The sequence below is a fragment of the Pongo abelii genome, chromosome X (genome assembly GCF_028885655.2).
Source record: "Pongo abelii isolate AG06213 chromosome X, NHGRI_mPonAbe1-v2.0_pri, whole genome shotgun sequence".
NCBI lineage: Eukaryota > Metazoa > Chordata > Mammalia > Primates > Hominidae > Pongo > Pongo abelii.
In genome coordinates, this window is record NC_072008.2 from 6,226,979 (window position 1) to 6,252,962 (window position 25,984).

Here is a 25,984-nt window from a genome sequence, read left to right on the forward strand (position 1 = left end):
TTGGCATGCCAGGACATTGAGTATGAAAAGAAGATGTAAGGAAAGGATTAAAGACCTAATTGTGAAGAGTTTTGAGTGCCATGCTGAAAAGGTGGAATTTATCCAGTAGGCAGTGGGAAAGCCAGTAACATTTTCTGCAGGGAGAGGGGAAGAAATGATCAGATTTATATTTTAGGACAATCACTGTGATGGCAACATGGAGAACAAGTTGAAGAGGGCCAACGTGGAAAGAAAAGAAAATATTTGTAAGATTGTTGCAAGAATGGATGCAACAAATGAAGTCCTGAATGAGAGACACAGAGAGAGAAAGAGAAAAGCAGAAGGGGAAGGGAGGGAAAAGGAAGGGAAGGGTAGTGAAGGGAAGAGAAGTTGATGTGGGGAGACATCTCTTCTAAATACTTTAAGGCAGCATGATAAAGTGAGATTGGGAGGGAGAGTTTGGGCAAAATCTGAATGTTTGACTTAGTTTGTGGGTGAGTTGGTTGGGTACCAGATCTCCGCCCTGAGATATGTGACCTGGAAGAGAGCAGGCAAGCACATTTTCACTTCTATCTGAATGACTCCATTGAGAGTTTTTAAAAATAATTTGAAAAATAGGGCAACATAGTGAGACCCTGTTTCTATGAAAAAATTGAAAACTAGCTGGGAGTGGTAGTGCAGGAGGCTGAAGGGGGAAGGTCACTTGAGCCAGAGAGGTGGAGGCTGCAGTGAGCCATGATCATGCCACTGTACTCCAGCCTGGGTTGCAGAATGAGACCCTCCCTCAAAAAAAGAAAAAAGTCAGAAAGCATCTTAGACAGATGGAATCATGATTGGAAGAAAAAGTGAATATAAGATGTTATGAAATTATCATTTTCCCTAATCCAAAATCCCTCGCAGGAGACCAGGATAGGACCCAAAACACCAATTTTTAACAATTGGGCCACCAGATTGCAACACAGACAGAGGAGCCACAGAGGTTTAGATCCATGATTCCTGGAAGAGATAAGGGTATCATTCTTCATGCTTCCATTTTAAATCTAATTGTGGAGTATGGTGAAATGTGGGAGCTGGGAGGAGTCATAAAATGAAATAAAACTGTAGGGTTCCAAGAAAGATATATAAGCTGGGTTTGGTACAAGAACTGGAGGGAACATGAGCAATAATCTATACCACACTACTTGTTCTGTCTGATTTTCCATCTCAGTGTCTCCATCAACCACATTCTGGTATTATGTCCAAGCTCCTGTGAGATCAATACGTAGAACCCTGAATGCAATACTGGTGAAGCCAGTGGGGCACTACTGATTCGTACTGACTCTCCTAATAAAATGGTCCAAGTGAAACAGAAATATTTTCAGTAGGATAATAATTGTTTGTGCAATAGTAATATATACTGTTATTAATTGCTAATCATTATTAGAGAGATAAATATGTATAGTATAGAAGGTGCTTAAAATCTAATAAGAGGATAAATTAAGCTCTTTAATTATTAAAATGCAACTCAATGTGTGATATATGCCATCTCCAAAGCATGCAGAAGGCATAACAGGCTTCCTATTGGGATGCTGAGAAAATGATTCACAGATGAACAAGGTTTTCCTGGGGAATTGGAGAGCAGGGGTGGGAAATTATTCCAAGTTAACAATATCTGGAGAAGAGAAACAGATATGGAGTGAGCAAAGGCTTTGGAAGTTCAAGGTGCACAAGGATGACCCAGGAAGGTGGTTACAAAATCCATGCCTCTAGAACTAAACACCAGGATTCAAACTTAGCAGGTCTGGAGTGAGTTCTGGGAACCTGCATTTTGGGGGCCACCCTGCTACATGAGGTTGCTTTTTTAGATAATCCTCAAATTAAACCCTGAAAACAGGAGTGGTGGTGAGCTGATGATAGGTTCTTATGATTCATAGAGGAGAATAAGAAGAAATTGGTCAGGCTGGACTACAGAGGTTGATGAATATTCATTGGCTGGAATCCTTGTGGGTGTTAGTCGGCGATGGTAGCAGAGGTTACCTTTCAGAGAGTTTACTTTGAGGGGATTTAAGGGCTGGGACATTCTAGAACAAAAGAGGACAGCATGGCTGCTGCATTCATAAATTAGGGCAGTATTAGTGAAAATAACACAGTTATGATGAATTTATTTCACTATGAGTGGCATTTGACTATATGCATAGTTGCAGAAGTTGAGCAAAAATGGGATGGAGCGCTAAAATGAGAAGATACTAGAGATAGCCTTCATGTGGTGAAATGGGAAGGCTAAGATGAATGAGAGTGCACTCAGCCAGAGTCACTTGTGTGGAAAGAAAAATGAGGTGCTGGTGGATCATAGAAATACCAATGACCCACAGACCTGAGACCTTTGGGACAAGAGATTTGACCTAGATAGGGATCTTAAGGTAGGATCTATGGATCTGAGCACAAACCCTATGGATATGATACTTAACATTTTGGTGTAAAATAGAGAAAGTGTTCCCTTAAGAGAAAAGGCGAATCTTTGGAGAAAGTGACACTGGGTAGGGTCTTGATAACAACTTAAATAGGGTCATTCTCCCATCTGCAGAAGATCTTTGGTAAGAGAAAGTGTGGTATGGAATTCAAGGAAAGACTTTAACCTCCACAAGGATTAGGCAGGAGTCAACTGTGTCAAGGTCTTCAGAGATTTTAGGAGTGAAGGACGATGGGAGAGTACCACTGCATTTTGGAATCAGTAGGTCCTTGACAGCCTTCAGCTGAATATGTTAGATAGATTCATGACTGGGGATCCGATGAGGAAGTTGAAATCATAATTATAGTCTGACTGTGAAAGGAAAAAAAAAAAGATAAGGTAAATTCAGAAATAGCAAGGTTGTGGTGGGTCATTGTTAAGTGGTTTGCTGATTGCTATTTTTATTCACTATTCACTAAGCGTGAATGTGAGAACCGTTGCTTGTTCCACAAACTCTGCAAAATACTCAAGATGGATAAATAAGACATAGTCCTTGCCCTCGCATAGCTAATTCTTTACCCAATGACCCTTCTGAACCGAATGATTGTTCCATTTTATTTGTATTTATCTGTTAGTTTATTTGTGGTGTTTCTTACTTTCATTTGCTATTGTAGACACCATTTTAGAAAAATATCTCGGAAACATGTTGATGATAATTGCCTTAGGTGGTCACCATTATATGAGGCCAGTTCAGAAGGTGAGGTTTAATAAATTTGAGAAATGATAGGACAAAGAGTAACATTTATATAATACCTGTTTTGATACCTATATCTATCTATATACACACATGGAAATATATAGATATGGATATATAAAAAGATATAGCTATAGATATTTACATATAGATATATATGTAAACTAGAAAATATCTAAAAATATATATGTGTATAAATCATAAACCAGGGTAAACAACATACTCGGTTTTTTAGAAAACATTTAAGAAATGTTATTCTGAAACAGGATTTAAAGTCTTTTAAAATATAAGGTAATTAACAACGTAAATAGGAGTAATATGCTGTAAACCTTAGAAATATTTGCACCCTTAAGGTTAAGCAAAATTCATTCTGTCTTATTTTACACTCCAAAGTTGCTAAATAAACCTTTTTCTTTCAGTGATAGCAAGTAAACTCCAGACCAGTTGAAGTTGAATTATCATAAATTTAAAATTAATGTCAGTCACTTAAATAAGATTTTATTGAAATAGTTGAATGTATGTAACATTTCTTACATGTAAATATAATTACAGAAATCCAGATGGAGGAGATTAAGAGATGCTCTTGTTTATTCCCATTGGTTTTGTAGGGAAAGTATTTTATAAGATTAATACAGCTTGAAGGAAATACCTTAAATTGATATTTTCCGATAAAAAGGTTGTACATGCCCTTAATTCAATTTTTGCATCTGATGAATGGGAATAAAGATATCTTTGTGGGCAAGAGTCTATTTCTGGTTTCTTGAAGCCTTTGTCCTTCTGACTTCTGTTATTTCAAACCCGTAACACACCATTAATTATGTAACATGCGTCCACAGTAGAGAGTTATGCTCTCTGCTGGCCTTCCATTTGATTATTTTAAATTCTGCCCCCGGTTATTATTTCATTACTGGGCATGATGAGCCTAAATGACTTTTAAATGGCCCTGATTTTTAAAAAAGATTCAGGCTCCAAAATTTCACTACATTCATTGACGGTGAGAAAGCCATTAACTATTGCTTTTGTAAGAAAACCAAGGATATTGAATCCCAAATAAGAGGCCCAAAATAGAGTTCATTTTGAAATGACATCCTGCAGCAACTGTACCACTGTTCTTGCCTAAGACTTTCAAAATGAAAATCTTTTACAATGTCTATGTCGCTTTGATGAATAACAACATGCACTACACTTTTACAAGTATGGAAATATACATAAATCTTTCTCCAAGTTTTCGGACCTTGGAATTATTGATATGCATGTATATAGAGAGATTTAGAAATAGGCATATAGATAGATTTATATAAATTCATAAATTGATCTCTATATATGTTTATAGAAATTGCTATGTCTGTTTCAATGTATATCTGTATCTCTATCTCTATAGATATCTGTATCTTCTATAGGTATCTATGAAATATATATGTTTATCTGTATCTTCTATAGATATCTATAGAGATATGGATCTATCTATATGAATAGTTATCTCTATATATTGATACGTATTTATCTATATCTATATTTATATCTATATATGTCTATACAATACAGAGGGGTTTATATTCCCGGGATGGTTGACTTATGCCTGATTGTATCTCTGTTGTGGGTGTGCACATGGACTCTCTTCCTGCTTTCTTCCTTTGTACTTTAAAAAGAGACATTTAACATGGGGGGAAGACATAATAAGAGGTAGTATCAATGTGTTTTATTTATTAAAGCTCAAGCAAACAGCTTTCTCTCTTGTTAATGACTGGTGTTAGACATAGGTATATAGGCATATAGACCATCTCTGGTGAATGCAGTATGGTTTATAATTTTAGTTGAAATAAAATGAGGTTGACAAAAAATTCCTAGGACAATGGCTCCCTTTTATCCTTTCAAACTCGAGGTCTGTATTGGAATTTTTAAAAAACACTTATTTTGTTTTTTTCCAGGTCTTATTCGTTGAGAAGACAGGGAATGTATTGCAAATACCGTTTTGCATGTGACAAGTACACACATGTGTGTATGCATACATGTGGAAACAGAGCAGATGGAACATATGTAAAAATACCAATGGGATTGTTTTGAGTGGGGTTTGATCTGTTATAAAGCATTGGTGTATTAGGAGCCTGGTAATATTTTCCTGGAATAGTCATGACTAAAATTATGTAAAGAACACCTGGACCCATGCAATACCTTGTTCTTTTCCTACAAATATACAAAAAGATCTAGAGTTTTGATACTTTGCTAAACAAATTATAGTCCTGGGTCTAATATCATGGGTGTTATTAATACCTAGAAGCCTGTTAAAAATGCATAACTTTGAGCCCCCACCCCAGATCAACTGTATCAAAACTGCGTTTTAACATGTTCTCTGGTGATTTGCACCAAACGCCAAAGTTGGAGAAGCTCTTGCCTGGAGGACAGCTTTGCATGGCCTCCTAGGTATCTGGTCATCCAGGCTCAGAGTTAAAGTAGGATCCACCCAAAGGGATTTTCATCTTCTGGCCACGTTGCTTGGTCCAAGGTTGAGCATCTAAGCTGAGCCGGGCTATGGGTATGCAGTCCCTGGAAAGCTGACTCACAACTGTGACACTGCAGTCCATGGACACAGCCATACACACAGCAAATGGTGGCTCTAGAGGAGTGGACAGGCAACAGGTAAATTTAGGGGCCTTCCTGGTCATGCTTTTCCACCTTGTCCAGTGGAAAATGGAGGAAGCTTATATACAATGTACAAAGTAGATATGAAGACAGAAAGCTGCACATCCTTCTACATCTTCATCATATTCTTTTGCTGTTCTTGTTGTTTTTCTTTTAGAGACAGAGTCTTGCTCTGTTGCCCAGGCTAGAGTGCAGTGGCATTATCATAGCTCATTGCAACCTCGAATTCCTGAGCTCAAGAGATCCTGCTGCCTCAGCCTCCTCAGTAGCTGGGTCTACAGGTGTGTGCCTCCACGCCCAGCTAATTTTTGTAATTTTTATTAAGTTGGTGCAAAAGTAATTTCGGTTTTTGCAATTACTTTTAATGGCAAAAACCGCAATTACTTTTGCACCAATCTAGTATAAAGACAGGGTCTCACTAGATTGCCCAGGTTGGTCCCAAACTCCTGACCTCACAGGCTCCTCCTGCTTCTCAGTCTCCCAAAGTGCTGAAATGACAGGTGCACTCTACCACACCCAGCCCCATCACATTCTTACCTGTATGAATTTCCTAGGCCTCCTGTAACACAGTACCTTAAACTGAGCAGCTTAAACCGAAGACATTTACTCTCCCCTAGTTCTAGAGATCAAAAGTCTGAGATCGAGGTGTCTGCATGGCCATTCTCCCTCCAGAGGACCTAGGGGAGTATACTTCCTGTCTATCCCAGCTCCTGGTGGCTCCAGGTGTCCCTGGGCTTGTGGCCGCATCACTCCAGTCTCTGCCTCCATCTCCGCATGGCCTTCTCCTCTGTATGTGTCTTCATGTGTCTTTTTCTGTCTCTTGTAAGGACATTCTCATTAGATTTAGGACCCACCTTAATCTGGTATGATCTCATCTTCATCCTTACCTTAATTACATCTGCAAAGCCCCTGTTTCCAAATAAGGTCACATTCCCAGGTTCTGGGTAGACATGAATTTTTAGTGGACAGTGTTCATTTTGCTATACTGCCCTTGGAACCTCTGAGACATCCTGTATCCTTGAACACATTTCCTTTTCTGTTTTCTTTTGATTAAGCTTATTTAAGTGGGTTTATGTTACTTGCACAGGAAGTGCCCTAATTAATATGAAAGGTGTTAATGGATTTTTTAAAATGCATCTTCGAGAAGATGAGCAGTATTAAGACAGGGGCTTTGTCATAGGAAACTTATGTAAGGAAGCTGTCTGGGAGAAGTGGAGTGGTCGGCTTATAACCACACAAGTATACAGCTTATAACCACACAAGTATCTATCTAAGTGGTAGATAGACCAGATGTTAGCACAGACATCTGGGCCTAGGGTTGCCAGATTTAACAGCTAAAAATACAGGACTCACAAAAACATTAGTAAAAGAATGTTTCATGCCATATTTGAGATATAATTATGCTTTTTTTTTCTTTGTTTGTCTCATATTCAAATGTAACTGGGGGCTGGGCACAGTGGCTCACGCTTGTAATTCTAGTACTTTGGGAGGCCAAGGCAGGTGGATCACTTGAGGTCAGGAGTTCGAGGTCAGCCGGGCCAACATGGTGAGACCCCCTCTCTACTAAAAAATACAAAAATTAGCAGGGCGTTGTGGTGCGCACCTGTAGTCCCAGCTACTCAGAAGGCTGAGGCTGGAGGATCACTTGAACCTGGCGGCAGAAGTCACAGTGAGCTGAGATCACACCACTGCACTCCAGCCTGGGTGATAGAGCAAGACTCCATCTCACCAAAAAAAAAAAAAAATTGGTAATGGCAACAACAACAAAAATGAAACTGGGCATCCTGGATTTTTATCTGGCAAACCCATTTATGCCACATACCACAGAATCTTTCATGCCTACTCTGCTTCTGGATGACTCTTTATATCAGGAGTTGGTTTTCAGTATGACTCTTCTCTTCCCCACACCTACCCTAACTCTGTAACTCCATCTTCAAGTTCAAAATTGAGCCAATAAATTTGTGGTTACCTACACTTACTGACTCATTGACTGTAGAAAAAAGTAAAATTATACAAAATATCCCTGGCTGAGGTCAATGATGTCCTGCTTCCTGATGTATTTAATCTTGCTATGGACTTTCCATTCTTTGTTAATGAGACAGTATTTCCATACGTCCAATAAGCCACTCTCTTAGTCCGTTTGGGCTCCTATTACAGATTGTCTTAGACTGAGTAATTTATAAACCACAGCAATTTATTGAAGGCCAGAAGTCCAAGTTCAAAGCACCAGCAGATTGAGCATATGGGGAGGGTTCCCTCCTTCAAAGATGATGGCTGCTGTGTGTCCTCATGTGACAAAAGAGACAAAGGGATCATCTTTTGTGAGGGCACTGATCCCATTCATGAGGGATCTTACCACATCATAAATGGCCTACTTCTTAATATTATCATATGGGTAATTCAGTTTCAAGGAACAAATTTGGTGGGGAGGAGCATTCTGAGCATAGCAGTCAGGCACAGCTTCTTGGATAATTGTAACTTTCCCCAAGGCAGCTTGCTTTTCTCACCTTCTACACTGCCATGCTTTTTCATGTTTGGAGACACCTTGTCTCTGGACTGATTCTAGTGACTCGCAGAGAATTAACTTCAAATTTCTGAGCTCATGCCTAGGTTCAGTCACACTTTTCGTCATCCCCTGGCACTGGTTTGTTCTCATTGCCATGAAAACCAATTACAATATCCACTCATCACTCTCTCTGTTGCTTGCACCTGCCGGGCCTTAGTGAAACTCCATAAATACATGTTGGCAGAACAGTGCTAGAACTTTATCCTTAATCAGACTAATTACAGTGGATTTTTAGAATAATCAATCTGATGCCAAGCAGCCACTTCAACCAGATCTAGTTCATTTTGTTGAAAAAACCACAAAATCATTTTCAGTAATTTGGGAGAGATCTAGTACCTATAAAATCAGTGTATTAGTCCATTCTCATGCTGCTAATAAACACAAACTTATAAAGGAAAGAGGTTTCATGGACTCACAGTTCCACATGACTGGGGAGGCCTCACAATCATGGTGGAAGACGAAGGAAGAACAAAGGGACTTCTTCCAAGCAGCGGGTAAGAAAGCTTGTGCACATGAACTCCCCTTTATAAAATTATCAGATCTCATGAGACTTACTCACCGTCACAAGAACAGCATGGGAAAGACCAGCCATGATTTAATTACCAGCCACTGGGTCCCTCCCATGACATATGGGAATTATGGGAGCTACAATTCAAGATGAGATTTGGGTGGGGACACAGTCAAACCATATCAATCAGTTAATCTAACACCCTATCATAAATTATTAAAGACTGGCTAACAGGTGATTAAAATTTAGCTATTGGTTGGTGCTTGCCAATAATATTACAGGAAGAAAACCTATATGAAACACACAAAGCCACAGAGTCGTGCTGTTATTATGCTGTATTTTTCCTGGCACTTGATGATAATGGAATGATAATCATAATTTAAAATAATTGGTGAAATCTAAAAGCCACAATGTCTAAGTACCAATGATCACACCTAGTGCTCAGAGTTTGGTTCGTAATACCATTATCCAATAAAAGAATCCAGGAATTTATAAAGAAATAAATGATTCTAGGACTCAGGCAGGAAATATCCAAGATGAGCCTGGAGCATAATGTAGTTACAGAAAGTAAAAATGTGCTAAAACAGACAAAAAGCAAAGATAAACAAAATGCAATGATAAGAGTATGTCAAAGGGACAGAAGAACCAACCAAAAGAGCTCCCAATGGCCAGAGTTGTATCTCTTTGAGCAACTGAATAAATAAAGCAGTATTGTATTATAACCCAAAGAATAAAAAATCATTTACGAGTTCAATATTGATATACACAAATGATTGATTATATAAAGAAATTGGGAAGGGTAACAGATAAATCATTCCAAATAATTTATTCAGGTATCTTGATATGGTTTGATCTGTGTGTTTAGCACCATCCCCCCTTGGTACTGTATAGTGGGTGAGTTCTCATGAGATCTGGTTTTTTAAAAGTGTGTGCCACCTCCTCCCTCTCTCTCTCTTCCTCCCATGCTGGCCATGTGAGACACCTAGCTTCCCCTTCATCTTCTGCCATGATTGTAAGTTTCCTGAGACCTCCCAAGAAGCCAAGCAGATACTATCATTCTTCCTGTACAGCCTGCAGGACCGAGAGCCGATTAAACCTCTTTCCTTTATAAATTACCCAGTCTCAGGTTATTTATTTACAGCAATGTAAGAATGCACTAATACCATAGTCCACTCTCATAAAGGGGAGCATTAATCCACACTCCTTAAGTGTGGGCTGACATAGTGACTTTCTACCTACAGTTTGGAAAGGAGTGACAAAAGAGTAACTTCACAGTGGAGCCACCTGGCAAACACTACCTCAAACAGGTGGGCAAGGTCAACATCAACCGTGATGTTATGTTGATAGTATGTACCCTTGATACGATGTATGGTGACTGTCTTACCATCTTCAGAATTCTTGTTAACCCAGTGCTGTCCTTAAGATAAAGCTTATGAAAAATTACAGTTTTAAAATATAAAAGTGGAATAATTGATGACATGAGCTTTGCAGACATAATATGGGAGGTGGCAATGGTATACAGATTTTTTCCAAAGAAAGTCAACTTTATTTTTCCACAACAACATGAAGCTAGGAATTATGACATAGGCCATGTACGGATGCTGTAAATGAAGTGTGTGTGCTGGTAGTGGGGGTGTTGGCCCATCCTCTGTTCTCTGTCTTTGAGGTGGCTGTGGGAAACCCAATTTAAAAGTATGCATTCCTGGGCATTGTGGCTCACGCCTGTAATCCAAGCACCTTGGGAGGCCCAGGCGGGCAGATGACTTGAGCCCAGGAGTTTGAGACCAGCCTGGGCAACATGGTGAAACCCATCTCTGCAAAAAATACAAAAAAAGAAATAGTTGAGCATGGTGGCATGCGCCTGTAGTCCCAGCTACTTGGGAGGCTGAGGTGGGAGGATCGTTTTTAGCCCAGGAGGTGAAGGTTGTAGTGCAGTGAGCTGAGATTGTGCCACAGCCCTCGAGCCTGGGCAACAGAACCCGACCCTCTCTAAAAAAAAGGAATGCACTATATAATGTGTGTATATATAGTATATATAGTGTATATTATATATGTAGATAATACATGTAATTTATAAAAGAACATTTGGCTGGGCGCGGTGGCTCATGCCTGTAATCCCAGCACTTTGGGAGGCCGAGGCAGATGGATCACGAGGTCAAGAGATCGAGACCATCCTGGTCGACATGGTGAAACCCCGTCTCTACTAAAAATACAAAAAATTAGCCAGGCATGGTGGCAGGCGCCTGTAGTCCCAGCCACTCAGGAGGCTGAGGCAGAAGAATCACTTGAACCCTGGAGGCGGAGGTTGCAGTGAGCTGAGATTGTGCCACTGCACTCCAGCCTGGCGACAGAGTGAAAAAAAAAAAAGAACATTTCATATATATGTAAAGATTATAGACTACAGGTCTGGCACAGCGGCTCATACCTGTAATCCCAATACTTTGGGAAGCGGAGGCAGGAGGATCACTTGAGGCCAGGAGTTTGAGAGCAGCTTGGACAACATAGACCCCATCTCTAAAAACATTGAAAAATTAGCCAGGTGCAGTGTTGCACAACAATAGATCCAGGTACTCAGGAGGCTGAAGGAGGAGGATTGCTTGAGTCCAGGAGTTCAAGGCTGTAGTGAGTTGCGATTGTGCACCACTGCACTCCAGCCTGGGCAACAGAGCAAGACTCATTCTAAAAATACATACACCTACACACACACACACACACGCACACACACACAGAGAGAGAGAGAGAGAGAGAGAGAGAACATACCACATATTACATATTTTTTTTTTTTGAGAAAGAGTTTCACTCTTGTCTCCCAGGCTGGAGTGCAGTGGTGCGATCTCAGCTCACCGCAACCTCCGCCTCCTGGGTTCAAGCAATTCTCTCCCTCAGCCTCCCAAGTAGCTGGGATTGCAGTTGCCCGCCACCATGCCTGACTAATTTTGTATTTTTAGTAGAGATGGGGTTTCACCATGTTGGCAAGGCTGGTCTCCTGACCTCAGATGATCACCTGCCTCGGCCTCCCAAAGTGCTGGGATTACAGGCATGAGCCACCTTGCCCAGCCCATACTTTTTTTTTTTTTTTTAGATGGGTTCTGGCTCCATTGCCCAGGCTGGAGTGCAGTGGCATGATCTCAGTTCACTGCAACCTCCGCCTCCTGGGTTCAAACAATTCTTGTTCCTCAGTCTCCCAAGTAGTTGGGACTATAGATGCGTGCCACCACACCCAGCTAATTTTTGCATTTTTAGTAGAGATGGGGTTTCACCATGTTGGCCAAGCTGGTCTCGAGCTCCTGACCTCAAGTAATCTGTCCGCCTTAGCCTCTCAAAGTGCTGACATTACAGGCGTGAGCCACTGCACCAGGCCTGTATACCATATATTACACATTTATATATATTTATCTGTCCTCTACTGGATTAACTTGGCTTTAACCAATTCAACACTTCAATGTTTAAGGGATGTCACCTCTGTGGTTAGCATATAAAGATTATGACTTCCATCTTGCCATCCAGCCTTCTGCCTTGCTGATTGATGATTGAAAAAAAATCACCTATTTTGTTATTATGACTGTGGAATGTCTTTTGTTCATTTTAATATTTGTGTCACCAAAAGGATCAACGTGGAATGGATATGGCATTAAAGGAGAATGTCAAATACTGCATGGGATGGCTAAGGCCTGTCCCACACATTCTGGGGTGCCCCTGTGATAATAATAGGTGCTGATAAACTTCCATGTCGAGAAAGTTCACATATCAAGAGACTAATGGTGGGCCTTAGCCAGCAGTCAATGAGAAACTAAAGCCCTCAGTTCAGCAGTCTGTGAGAAGCCAAATTCTACCCACAATGATGTGAGTTCAACATGAGTTCTTCCCCACTGGAGTCTTCAGATGAGACCTCAGCCCTGGCTGGCACCTTAATGGCACCTTATAAATAAACTCAATGCAGAGGATTCAACTATTTTCTAAATTCTGATCCACAGAAGGTAAGACATATGAAATGTGTATTTTTTGAAGCCACTATGTTGTAATAGACTACTTTTATTTACATATGCATATAAATATGTATGTAGGAATAGATATGGATATAGATGACAATACACAACTTTAGCAGATAGGAAGAGTAAAAAAATTGACTAAGTTGAACAAATATGTTAGATATTTTACAATTTGCAGGATTGCTGCTACAACTGTTTCAGACACAGCATAGATGAATGAACCAGAGTAAAACGTCCATCATCTGCTCATAAAGCCTGCCAAAATGTATCAAATTAAGGAAGAGGAGGAATTTGACAACCAAATCTGTAGTTTCTGCATCAAGCAAAATAGATTTTCTTCACTTTGTCTGAGAATCGCTTTGCTTTCATCAACAATCTTGATCTTTCTACAATTCATCACATCAGTACACAATTAGCAAATCCTCCTACTATCTGGGAGGCCCTGTGCTAAGCAGGGTGTGAGAATCTTAGAAATATTATGCCATTCCAGGTACTTCTAATTTTCTGAGCTACATACACATGGAAAGTTCTGTAGCAAGGTTTCTCAAGCTGAGCACAATTGATATTTGTGGCTGCAAAATTCTTTGTTGCAGAGGGATATCATGTGCATTTCAGGGTGCTGGACAGCATCCCTGGCCTCCATCCACTAGATGCTAGTATCATTCCCCCACTCACCCAGTTGTGACAATCAAAAATGTCTCCAGACTTTGCTCAGTGTCTCTTGGGGGACAAAATCACCATCATTGAGAACCATTGCTCTAAAGCAAAACACAAACAAACAAACCATCAAAAAAATGACAAAGAATCCCTTCTTCAATTTGCACAACCTTGAAAGCCACCCTTGGTAATTCTTCTCACCACGTTCTCACTGGCATTTTGAATCTCTGTGATATGTCCAACTCCAGTGCTTTTCAGAATGCTTACCAGTTCTGGCACCTGTGTCATAAGTGCAGTAGGCTCCCCAGTCATTTTGACAAGCAAACACTCACTGTGTATTTGCAAATACTCTTGGTGGAGGAGAGAAGGGAGTGTTGAGGTTCCTGGCCAAGAACCACTGTGAAACCAGTAGGTGTTGGCTGATCAAATACTGCTAGTTGCTGACTAGAGTGTTTCATGTTCCTTCCACAGGAGATGTTTTCTTCTTTGTGGACTGATGCATAGTCCCCAAAACCTTCTTCAACACGGCATCAGCGCAATCTCCTTTGACCCACCCATTTCCCCCAAAATCCCTTCCTCAGAAAAATTCATCATCCCACCTCCCTACATTAAAAGCACCTTAACCTTCTAACAGCACATAATTGGACTACTTGCAATGGCACACACAGTGTGTGTGTGTTGGGGGGTTGGTGGGGGTCGCCATCCATCACACTGTGGATTCCATTTCCATATCTGTCCCTAATGCCTTGCTTTAAAGCTATTTGTTTTATATTTATTTTTTATTTTATTTTATTTTGTTGAGACAGGGCCTCACTCTTTCACCCAGGCTGGAGTGCAATGGCATGATCTCTGCTCACTGCAACCTCTGCCTCCCGGGCTCAAGCAATTCTCCTGCTTTAACCTCCTAAGTAGCTGGGATTACAGGTGCCTGCCACCACACCAGGGTAATTTTTGTATTTTTAGTAAAGACAGGGCTTTACCGTGTTGGCCAGGCTGGTCTCGAACTCCTGACTTCAAGTGATCCACCCACCTCGGCCTCCCAAAGTGCTATGATTACAGGCGTGAGCCATGGGGCCTGGCGAATTTATTTTTTAAATTGAGGTAAAATATACACATATAATTTACTGTCTTTGCCATTTTTAAGTGTACTGTTCAGTGGGAATCAATACATTTATAATCTTTTTCTCCTTCACATATTTAGCATAATATAATGTTGAATTTGCCTTCATTTTCTTCAGTTCACTTTCATTTAGCACACTGATCCAATTACTCAAAAAAATCAATAGAAACTTACTGGGAGCAGTGGGTATTACCACATCTTTCCATTTACGTTGTGTCTTTCTTGAATGTTGAGATTCTTGTCTTATGTTGACCAAGGTGAAGTCATTTGCACATGAGATCTAATAAAAATATTAATGTCATTGGCCTTCTGATATTAAATGAAGTAACATGCTTTTTATTAACAACAGGAAAGGATGGAAGTCCCAAATAAACACAGTTTTCACGCACATCATTATAATTCTTAAATTACCGGCACCAACGACTAGCAAAATTAAGCCATTCTGTTCTTAGACCCCGATGGTAAAGCGCCCTTTGATAGTAAACAGGGATAAATATCTATTACAGGAGCCCCTTGCACATAGGATATACAAGACTACAAAGGAATCTTTGTTTCAAGTTGGCCAATTTAAAGAAAATAAAAATCATTTACAGATTATATTTTTATTCAAATTGGAATTGGGTTTCATAACACTAAGAAAAAGTAATTTCTGTCTCCCTTCCTCCCTCTCTCTCTCTCTCTCTCTCTCTCTTGCTCTCGCGTGCGCGCGCGCGCACACACACACACCCATCCCAAAACCCCCACCCCTCCAACCACCTTTTTCCCCCTTGGACAGAACTGGGCAGTGAAAGGCAAGGACTGTGAAATGTAGCAAATTCTTCTGTTACCCAACAGAGACCTGTAGGCTGCCCTTTGTAAACTTCAAGCTGTCTCACACTTTTTCTTTGAGAAGCCCTTGGTTGGCCTGAGACCTCAGCCTGTTGGGACCCATCCTTGTGTCCAGAGTTACACAAGAGGCTTCCTCTCCCAGGAAAGCACCCTCCTGACTGGCTTCAGGCATCACCCTGGGCCACACTTCCAACTCAAGAAGAGGAGGCAGGACGAGGAAGGAGATCCAGCGGTAGGAAATTCATGCATCAAGGGCTTCACCATCTATAATAGCAGGGCCCCAACCTGAGATTCTTTAGGACATACACAATCATCGTATTTTCTTTTTTTTAATTTAATTTTATTATTATTACACTTTAAGTTTTAGGGTACACGTGCACAACGTGCAGGTTTGTTACATATGTATACATGTGCCATGTTAGTGTGCTGCACCCATTAACTCGTCATTTAGCATTAGGTATATCTCCTAATGCCATCCCTCCCCGCTCCCCCCACCCCACAACAGTCCCCGGTGTGTGATGTTCCCCTTCCTGTGTCCATGTGTTCTCATTGTTCAATTCCCACCTATGAGTGAGAACATGCGGTGTTTGGTTTTTTGTCCTTGTGATAGTTTACTGAGAATGATGGTTTCCAGCTTCATCCATGTCCCTACAAAGGACATGAACTCATCGTTTTTTATGGCTGCATAGTATTCCATGGTGTATATGTGCCACATTTTCTTAATCCAGTCTACCATTGTTGGACATTTGGGTTGGTTCCAAGTCTTTGCTATTGTGAATAGTGCTGCAATCAACTATTTCCATGTGTGTACATAAAAGATTTCATGATTTTTATAACCCTCTTTTAATATATCTTTATTTTAATTTTTTTTTTTTTTTGAGACAGAGTTTCTCTCTGTTGCCCAGGCTGGAGTGCAGTGGATGATCTCAGCTCACTGCAACCTCTGCCTCCCGGGTTCAAGTGATTCTCCTGCCTCAGCCTCCCAAGTAGCTGGGATTACAAGTGTACATCACCACCACACCCAGGTAATTTTGGTATTTTTAGTAGAGACAGGGTTTCACTGTGTTGTTCAGGCTGGTCTGAAACTCCTGGCCTCAAGTGATCCACCCACCTTGGCTTCCCAAAATGCTGGGATTACAGGCGTGAGCCACCATGCTCGGCACATTTATTTTTATACATAGCTGAAACCTCAAAAAAATAAAACAAAACCGCATGTCCTGGGTTTGAATTCCCCCTGGCCATCCCCACCGGGCTAGTTCCCCAGAGCTTGGGGAGAGTGATTCTGACACTTTAGACAGCTTACCCCTGGAGGAGTTCTCCCCTTTAATTCTTCTGCTCTGTATGAACAGAAAACCTGAATAAAAAGTAGGCAGCAACTGGCAACTCATGAGACTTTTGCTCTTTCTGTGTTGGCACTTTAAATCACAGAATTAGACGGGCAAGTACTTCACTGCAATGTTCCCTGGGCCTCAGACACTGGGTCTTCCTGGGGGTCCATCAGTTTGCACCACACCTGCCTTGTCAGAGAAGCAAAGCTATCGTCCCGCCAATGGCTCATTCCTCTACCATCTGGCTTCCTTCGGGCCGCCTTTTTCTTAATTAAGGACATGCACTTTTCATTTATTGTGGAGGTCAAACACCCTGCATTGGTTTAGAAGCTAAATTACCCTGGTTGAGGACTCCTAGAGAAGCAAACTTTTCCCTCTGCATTTCTTGAAGTGGCCAGCTATTCGCAGAGTTTTTCTTTTACTCCATTTCCAGTTTCAGGCTTTTTTTTTTTTTTCAGTACTGTAGGTATTTTTGTTGTTTTTGTTTGTTTGTTCTTTTTGAGATGGAGTCTCTCTCTGTCACCCAGGCTGGAGTGCAGTGGCTCAATCTCGGCTCACTGCAACCTCCACCTCTCAGGCTCAAGCAATTCTCCTGCCTCAGCCTCCCCAGTAGCTGGGATTACAGGTGCCTGCCACCATGCCTGGCTAATTCTTTTGGTATTTTTAGTAGAGACAGGGTTTCACCATGTTGGCCCGCCTGGTCTCAAACTCCTGGGCTCAAGTGATCTACCGGCCTCAGCCTCTCCACGTGCTGAGGTTACAGGTGTGAGTCACCGTGCCCAGCCAGTAGTCTAGGTATTTTAAGCCCACTTACTATTTTGCTAAAATGAAAAAATTAAGGAGAGAAAGAAAGCAGAAAAAAGCAAGAATAAAAAGATAGAGACAGATACACACATAAACACACACACACACACAGAGAGAGAGAGAGAAAGAAAGAGAGCAAACTATTAATACAAAGAAATATTTTCATCTGGTCTATATAAGATTGAGTCTATAAACAGTATTTAAGATGTTCTCATCTACTCAAATGAAACTGACCAAACCGGAAGGGGAAGAGTGATTCACTTATAATCAGTGAATGGGGTTGAGTTTTCCACATGCAACCTCTTCCTGAATATTTTCAACAAGTGCGAGAAGATGGTCTTTGATCTCTCCATAACACAGATGAGAAAAGTGACAGAGAGTCTGTTAAGCATGTCTTGACTTATGTAGATCATAATGCTATGGGTAGGACTTTGAAGATTTTTTTCTATCCAGAAGCAGAAACAGCAGAAGACATGAGCAAAATACTGAAGAAGAGTTTCAAGGAATATGGCTTAGGTAACAAGGAATGAGAAATGACAACAGCAAATGGTGTTGTTAAACTATTAGACTTTCCTTCTTGACAGGGTGATGTCACCCTGTAGAGAGTAAAAGATTGTCCTTGAGGAGCAAAAAAACTACTCTTTTTATATATAAAGATATACATAGAGTATGCAAGCAAATGCACGATATGTCTGCTGTGTGAAAATCATACAGTTGGGGCAAATTTTAAAAATACATCTAAATTGTCTCCCTGGGGGTGGTGGTGGGGATAACGAACAATAGGCTGATAAATATTTCCATAAGGCACTGAATCTATGACTTAAGGGACAAATTATAAAATGTCACCATTTCTTCAAATAGCATCAATAGCCACTCACCAAAAGTAAGTAAATAAGAATTTACTGAGGTGGATATACTCAGTACGGTGCTTGACATGTTAATTTGTACAAAAAAGGGATAAGGTCGGGCATGGTGGCTCACGCCTGTAATCCCAGCAATTTGGGAGGCCAAGGTGGCAGTATAGCTTGAGTGCAGGAGTTCGAGACCAGCCTGGGCAACACAGTGAGACTCTGTATCTACCAAAAATACAAAAAATTAGCTGGACATGGTGGTGTGCACCTATAGTCCCAGCTACTGAGGAGGCTGAGGCAGGAGGATCACGTCAGCCCAGGAGTTCAAGACTCCAGTGAGTCATGATGGCACCACTGCACTCCAGCCTGGGCACTGGAATGATACCCTGTTTCAAAAAAAGCAAAGCAAAACAAAACTAAAGGCATAAGGCACGGTCTTCAGAAAATGTTTATTTATATTATGAGGAAAATATTCTACATGAAGTATGGTGGTAAATATTAACAAGTGGGTATCTGGCAGAGGCGGAAGCTTTCACTGGTAGCATTTACTGATTTCCAAAGTGTATGTACTTGGATTCTGTCCAATTTCATATACCAAAGTGAAATCCCAGAGCATGGACATAGAGATGTACATTAAGAGATGTACATTAGGATTTTATAGGGTTTCCACAATGAAGATGTAACAGACTTAAATAACCTCAAGAATATAGATAACTTTAAAATGAAGTACAGTAATTAGTCAGTGATGAGTTTTGAGCATTTAGCACCTTTTAAAATAATGTATCTAATTTTAAGATTGTATAATTAAATTTTTAATGGAGACTGTGTTTAATAATGGCATTTTTTTAAATTCTGAAATACGAGAGATTAACTCCAATGAGCCAGTGCAAAATGGGTCTAGGAGACCACTGCAACTATTAGGGAGAACTGGAAGATGCAATGTGAATAAGTCTTGGGTTACATAGGAGGCCTTCCAAGAATTAAAAAATTGACTAATTGATGTCCAATTAATAAAACAGTGAAACATAGTGTATAGTCATAGTCTATATCTATATATCTACCTGTTAGTTGACTCTAGTTTAGCTTTCCCATTTCAGAGTTTGTTGGGTTTTGATGGCTCTTCATGAACTCAGCTTGCCCCAGTTGGCTTTATTGTAATTTTATGTAAAATAATTAAATGATTCTGACAAGCCTGGTGAAAATCCTTTCAACCTGATCACTTTGTGCTTTGAGCATGGACGGAGCCAGACCTTTTTAAACGACCCATGCTTTTTGGAAACTGCGGTTTTTATGGACCGATCTTGAGTTTTAATATTTGGAAGCTTAATAACTATCCAAAAATAAAACCTACCCCCATGAAACCTACCAAGTGAAAATACAAATTTAGACTAAGACCTGACAAGCAATCACAACAGAGACAAAAATTGAGAAATGACACTTAGTTTAACGAAAGAGTTTCTGCACAGCAAAGAAAACTATCAACAGAGTAAATAGACAACCTACAGAATGAGATAAAATATTTGCAAACTGTGCATCCAGTGAAGGTCTAATATCTGGAATCTATAAAGAACATAAGCAATTTGACAAGAAAAGAACAAACAACCCATTAAAAAGCGGACCAAGGACGTGAATAGACAGTTCTCAAAAGAAGACATATATGCAGCCAAGAAACATGAACAAATACTCCACATCGTGGGTAATCAGAGAAGTGCAAATTAAAACCACAATGAGATACCATCTCACCTAAGTCAGAATGGCTATTATTTAAAATGTAGTTTTTAAAAATGCAGATTTGGTTATAATGCTTTTGGAGATTGGTTCCTGTCCTCGGCTGAGGCCCCTTTTCTCCAAAGGAGGTGGGGTCAAGTTATTATGAGCTGGGGATGGGAGTGAGGGGGACATGGGCCTAAAAGAAACTGAGCTATTAAGTGTGGGGCTTTACTAATATGTTGAGGAGACAGGTATTAAAGTTAGTTTCAAAAGATTAGGTAATATCTTCCCATAATTTATAGATTTTACTTATTTATCAGTGATATTTAAATATTTTATAACAACATGATTAAGGAATTTTATCTTTCAACAAAATGCACAATAAACAAAATGGACACAGTAATTGTGACAGCTTCCTTGTTATTAAAGATGACAGCGACAGCCCTTTCCCCTAGTTCTTCAGTGGAAGATTTAGAGAGAATTGATCTTACAGTACAGTTGGGAATGAATCAGGCACAATTACAGTAGACATTCTCACTCAACCTGAGTGATCAAGACAGTCTTCTGTACCTGTCAATCTAAATCAAGGATTGGCAAACTTATTGTTTTATCACAAGTCAATGTCATATTAAACTATAAGTAAAGGATATAATTAAAAGCACTTTTTTTTCTGTGAACATGATAGAAGTTTATTTTGTTGAGACAGAGGAATATAAACATGTACCTCACCCTTTAAAGGGATTAACAATGGTGACACAAAATTTCAGTTGTTTTTAGTGAAACCTTTTATAACATTTAGTTCTTATAATATCTTCCGCTTTCTCTTATTGAAGTAGACATTTCAGTAAAAGTAATGTAGTGATTGAGTTTGAACATTTGCAATGGATGAATATTTTATTTTATGAGAAACAAAGATAGGCAGGAAACAACTTATGAAGTTAACTATAGGAATGTGCTAAATTTGATTTCTTGCGTTCAGTTGTCTGGGGAGTTCACAGGCAGCTTTCACCAGGAATACTAAGGCTATTATGCAGATTGAAAAGCCCTACTCCTACATGGTCATTCATATTTACTTTCACAGAGTGGCAGTAGAAATGTTCTGTTGGTCAAGTTTGATGTTTAAAAACATTTATGAAGATTATGTTACATTTTTAAAAAGGCCATGCAAAACTTTTGGTATTTCAGCTGGGGATATTTCTAGAAAAGGAAATAACTGATATGAGAGACCTTTCTGCTGGTTCTAATGGCAAACTTATTATTTCTTTAAATGTGTTCTCTTTTAACTGTGATTCACGGGGCATAGCTAACAATTTTTACTGGGGATGAAAATCAGATAACTACGGTGAAGAGACTATGAGGAAAAAAAATGTGATGGAAAATACTTTGGCTAGGTTTCCACGACACTGTAGAATCTCATCAATTTATATGTTTGGCTTGTAATAAAGAAACTTTTGGTGGCAAATTGCTTGCATTAGGAATGGCTGGGCATGGTGACTCACATCTCTAATCCCAGTACTTTGGGAGGCCAAGGCAGGAGAATCACGTAAGGCCAGGAGTTTGAGACCAGTTTAGGCAACACAGTGAGACCCCATCTCTACAAAATAAAGAAAAAAATTAGCTGGACATGGTGCTGTGTGCCTGTACTCCTGCTGAAGCAGGAGGATCACATGAGCCCAAGAGTTTGAGGCTGCAGTGAGCCATGGTCTCACCACTGTACTCCAGCCTCAGCAACAGAGAGAGACTCTGTCTCTTAAAAAAAAAAAAAATAGGTAGCTAATCTGCAGTGTTTGTGTTTTCTCAGGGTGTGAGCAATCATTATTTAATTGCACTTCATGAGGAGAACTACATTTCCCCTACTTGCAAAACATTTGGGCCCAGCACCAAGTTGAAATACTGAGGTCTTTATGTATGTCGTAAGATTGGCTTCTTCTTTGCAGGTTTCACTTGTCATTGACCTTGAGATTGAGAAGTGCCCTCAAATGTATGTGGGGAAGTTTTAGTCGTTAACTAGATTTTTCCATTCTGCTTCGGTTGTTACCGCTTGGGTGGAATTGGTTGTATCTGCCCTGAATCTAATCTGAGTCTTACCTATTTTAAGGGAGTGTCAATCAAGGCCCCAGAGAGAATTCAACCAAAAAAAATGGTATCGAGAAACCCAAATAGCCACAATGAATCCACTTCACTTTAATGCTTGGGAAACTGATGAGGGTTTGCCATGTTGCTCTTTTAATTTCCATAGGAGCTTCTTCTAAGATAAGCAAATATATAACAATATTATCATTTGGAAGAGTGTCTTCCCTTGGGATTTGGATTTGAAAAATGAGATAAAAGGACAAATTGCCTCTCATATTCTCATGTCATACAAAGAAGATTTTCTTACTAAACCATGTGTTGAAATAATAGCAATGTTCCAAAAAAATCCATATACAGACGAAAGACACATAGTCATGAAAGATACTGCGGATTTACCCGACGTGACCTAAAACTAAGACAGAAAATTGGTTGCTTCTGTTTCTGGGTATGTCAGACAAAACACAATGTCCAAGTTAGCGGAGGAGGTTCAGATTGTTTTTGCTGTTTTTTAGAAGTGGATCGGCTCTCTTAATAGGTCTGCAGTCATCTGAATGGAAAGTACACTCAATTTGTTTTGGTAGACCTTGAAATTGAACAACCAATTTGGTCTAGCCATTAAATCAGCCTCAATTTGGGCTGGGCATTAAGACAAACTTCAACCAGTTTGAATGATTTTTTTATGTTGTTTTTTGTTTTTTAAACGTTCCAACTCCCTGTTTGGCATTATTTTTTTAAAAATTTGATTTCATGACTACTGAGAGAAGAAAGAAAGCACACCATGGCTTTTTCTAGGAAAGTGAAACATGAAAAATTCCATAAAGAATTCAATTTAAAAATTCTGATCTCCACTTGGACGTAATGGGATCTTCCAGCCTGGGAAAGCATTCCTTCCTCACATTTTATTCTTAAATAAATCTCAAGCTGAGAGTATATGGAACTTTTCTGTAGGTTCTCTGGGCCTTAAACAATGAAGTCGTTTATTTAAACTAATTATTTTCGTTAAGCAGGGTAGGAATACTGTGTGCTTAGTTGCTGCATTTATTATTTATTAAGCACTGAGACTTAATTATATCCTGTACTGAACACCAAGAAATGTGTTGTCTGTCTCAGTTTCATTCTGCAGACAAAACAGACAACATGAGAAATTGAACACCCTAAAAACCCTTCATTCTCCATCAAGCATTGCATTTAACACAATTAACATACCCGTTACTTATAGGCGGGTTTACTTGGTGCCATAAATTCTAAGTAAAGGGTCTATGTCACCATAGTTGTTCAAGGCAGTGGAGTTAGAGATTGTGTGTCAAAAATATTTTTTAAAGTTGACTGGGGAGTTGGGTGATTTTTTTTCACCAAAATATAAAAGTTAAGTGAAAAAAATAAATAAAAGTGAACATAAAAATATTTTAAAATTTTAAAACACTAAAACAAAAGCAACATAGATTTGGAATCATAAAATTGTTTTTTTGAGCAGGGTCTCACTCTGTCGCCCAGGTTGGAGTGCCGTGGCATGATCTCAACACACTGCAACCTCCAACCCCCGGCCTCAAGCTATCTTCCCACCTCAGCCTCCCAAGTTGCTGGGACCATAGGCACGTGCCACCACTCCCAATTATTTCTTTGTGTTTTTTGTAGAGATGGAGTTTCACCATGTTGCCCAGGCTTGACTCAAATTCCTGGCCTCAAGTGATCTGCCCACCTCAGCCTCCCAAACTGCTGGGATTACAGGTGTGAGCCACAATTCTTGGCCTGGAATAATAAAACTTTAAAGTGAATTTTAAAGTGAAGTGGAATCTTACTTCAACTCTCTGCCTGTTGAAGAGATTTGGAGTCATAAAACTTTTAAGTTAACAGTTGCACTGCAATCTTACCTAAACTCTCTTCCTGCTGATCTGTAGCAGGAGGATGCAGACAAATTGTTTCAGAGGCTAAGGATGGAGAGTGCAGGAGAACCTTGTAAAGCAAACCTAGTTCGTTCAAATGCACAGCTCTTCATTGATCACAATCAACCTTTGAAGTGAGGAGGTAGTGCTGACCCAAGCACTACAGCATGATTTTCACCTTGGGGAGAATCCCACGATCATGACTAACCTGTGGCCAGAGAGTCATTTCGCACCGTTTCTGCTGATTATTCATACAAAGACAGAATAAGAGAGAATAAGTCTGGTCAAAATTAATTGCTTTTTCTGGAGGTGTTTGTTGCAATGTGTGCAGGTAATAGGTTTCCTCCTTTGAGGCCCAAAGAATCAAATCCTAGCCACATAAACTCTCTTTGCTATGATCCTCATTGATAGGAAACAACATGGAGTGCGGTCTCTCTCTACATTCCTTTGTATCGCCTGCTCAGAAATCCACAGGATTGGACAGGACAGGAATTATTGTTGTTTTTATTACATTAGGAATTTAGTAGTCAGGCATTTCTTCCAGAAGTTCCACAACAGGTGCACCTGAGTTAGGCCTGAAATCAAGGTTTTCTGATTCTAAGCCTAATTTCTTTTTCTTTCCTCCTTTCATGCATTCGTTCTTTCTCTCTCTTTCTTCCTTTCTTTTTTCTCTTTCCACCTTTTCTGCCATTTCCTTCCTTCCTTCCTTCCCTCCCTCCCTCTTTCTTTCTTTTCTTTCTTTCTTTCTTTCCTTCCTTCCTTCCCTCCCTCCCTCTTTCTTTCTTTCCTTTCCTTTTCTTTTTCTTTCTTTCTTTCTTTCTTTCTTTCTTTCTTTCTTTCTTTCCTTCCTTCTTTCTTTCTTTTTCTTTTTCTTTCTTGTTTCTTTCTTCCTTTCTGTCTCTCTCTCTCTCTCTTTCTTTTCTCTCTTTCTCTTTCTTTCTGACAAGGTCTTGCTCTGTCACTCAGGCTGGAGTGCAGTGGTGCAATCATAGGTGACTGCAGCTTTGACTTCCTGGTCTCAAGCCATCCTCCCACCTCAGCCTCCCTAGTAGCTGAGACTACAGGCACTCACCACCACACCCGGCTAATTTTCTTTTTTCTTTTTTTCCTTTGAGACAGTTTTGCTCCTGTTGCCCAGGCTGGGGTGCAATGGCGCGATCTCGGCTCATGGCAACCTCCACCTCCTGGGTCGAAGCGATTCTCCTGCCTCAGCCTCCCGAGTAGCTGGGACTACAGGCACCTGCCACCATGTCCAGCTAATTTTTGTATTTTTAGTAGAGACAGGGTTTCACCATGTTGGTAGGCTGGTGTCAACTCCTGACCTCAAGTCATCCATCCACCTCGGCCTCCCGAAGTGCTGGATTACAGGCATGAGCCACTGTGCCCAGCCCACGCCTGGATAATTTTCTGTTAAAATTTATTTTTTGTAGAGCCGGAGTCTCCCTATGGTGCCCAGGCTGGTCCTGAACTCCTGAGCTCAAGTGATCCTCCCACTTCAACCTTTCAAAGTGCTGGGATTATAAGCCTGAGCCCTGCATCCCACTAAGCCCAATTTCTGTTCAACATATGTCTCTTTGGGTGTAGTAAAACTCTTTAAATACTTTACTTAAAGAAATCTGACTCCTGCAATTTTTGTCTAGTGGGTTAGTGTTTAAGAATCATAGCCAAAAAGATTCTTATCCTTAATGGTAGGACTTCGAAAACTATGGTCCCTGGACCAAATCCACCCCAAACCTGTATTCGTATGGACTGCAAGCTATGAATGGAATTTACATTTTACATGTTGAAAGCAAATAAGAGAACTTTCTTGGCACATGAATAGTATATAAAATTTACATTCCAGTGTACATCCATTAAAACACAGTC

The 25,984-nt window shown here is 40.1% G+C and overlaps 1 long non-coding RNA gene across 3 annotated transcripts in view; it reads right to left on the minus strand.

Moving 5' to 3' along the window:
• Nucleotides 1-3,643: 3,643 nt before the first annotated feature.
• LOC112130716 (uncharacterized) overlaps nucleotides 3,644-25,984 on the minus strand; it is a 43,321-nt gene continuing 20,980 nt past the window's right edge. The window contains exons 3-5 of one of the 3 annotated variants that reach the window (XR_008518004.2): nucleotides 14,816-14,921; nucleotides 13,540-13,622; nucleotides 3,644-5,775 (exon numbers count right to left, since the gene is read on the minus strand). This is a non-coding gene — a long non-coding RNA (uncharacterized LOC112130716). The other 2 variants (XR_008518003.2, XR_002912943.3) reach the window with 2 other exon arrangements.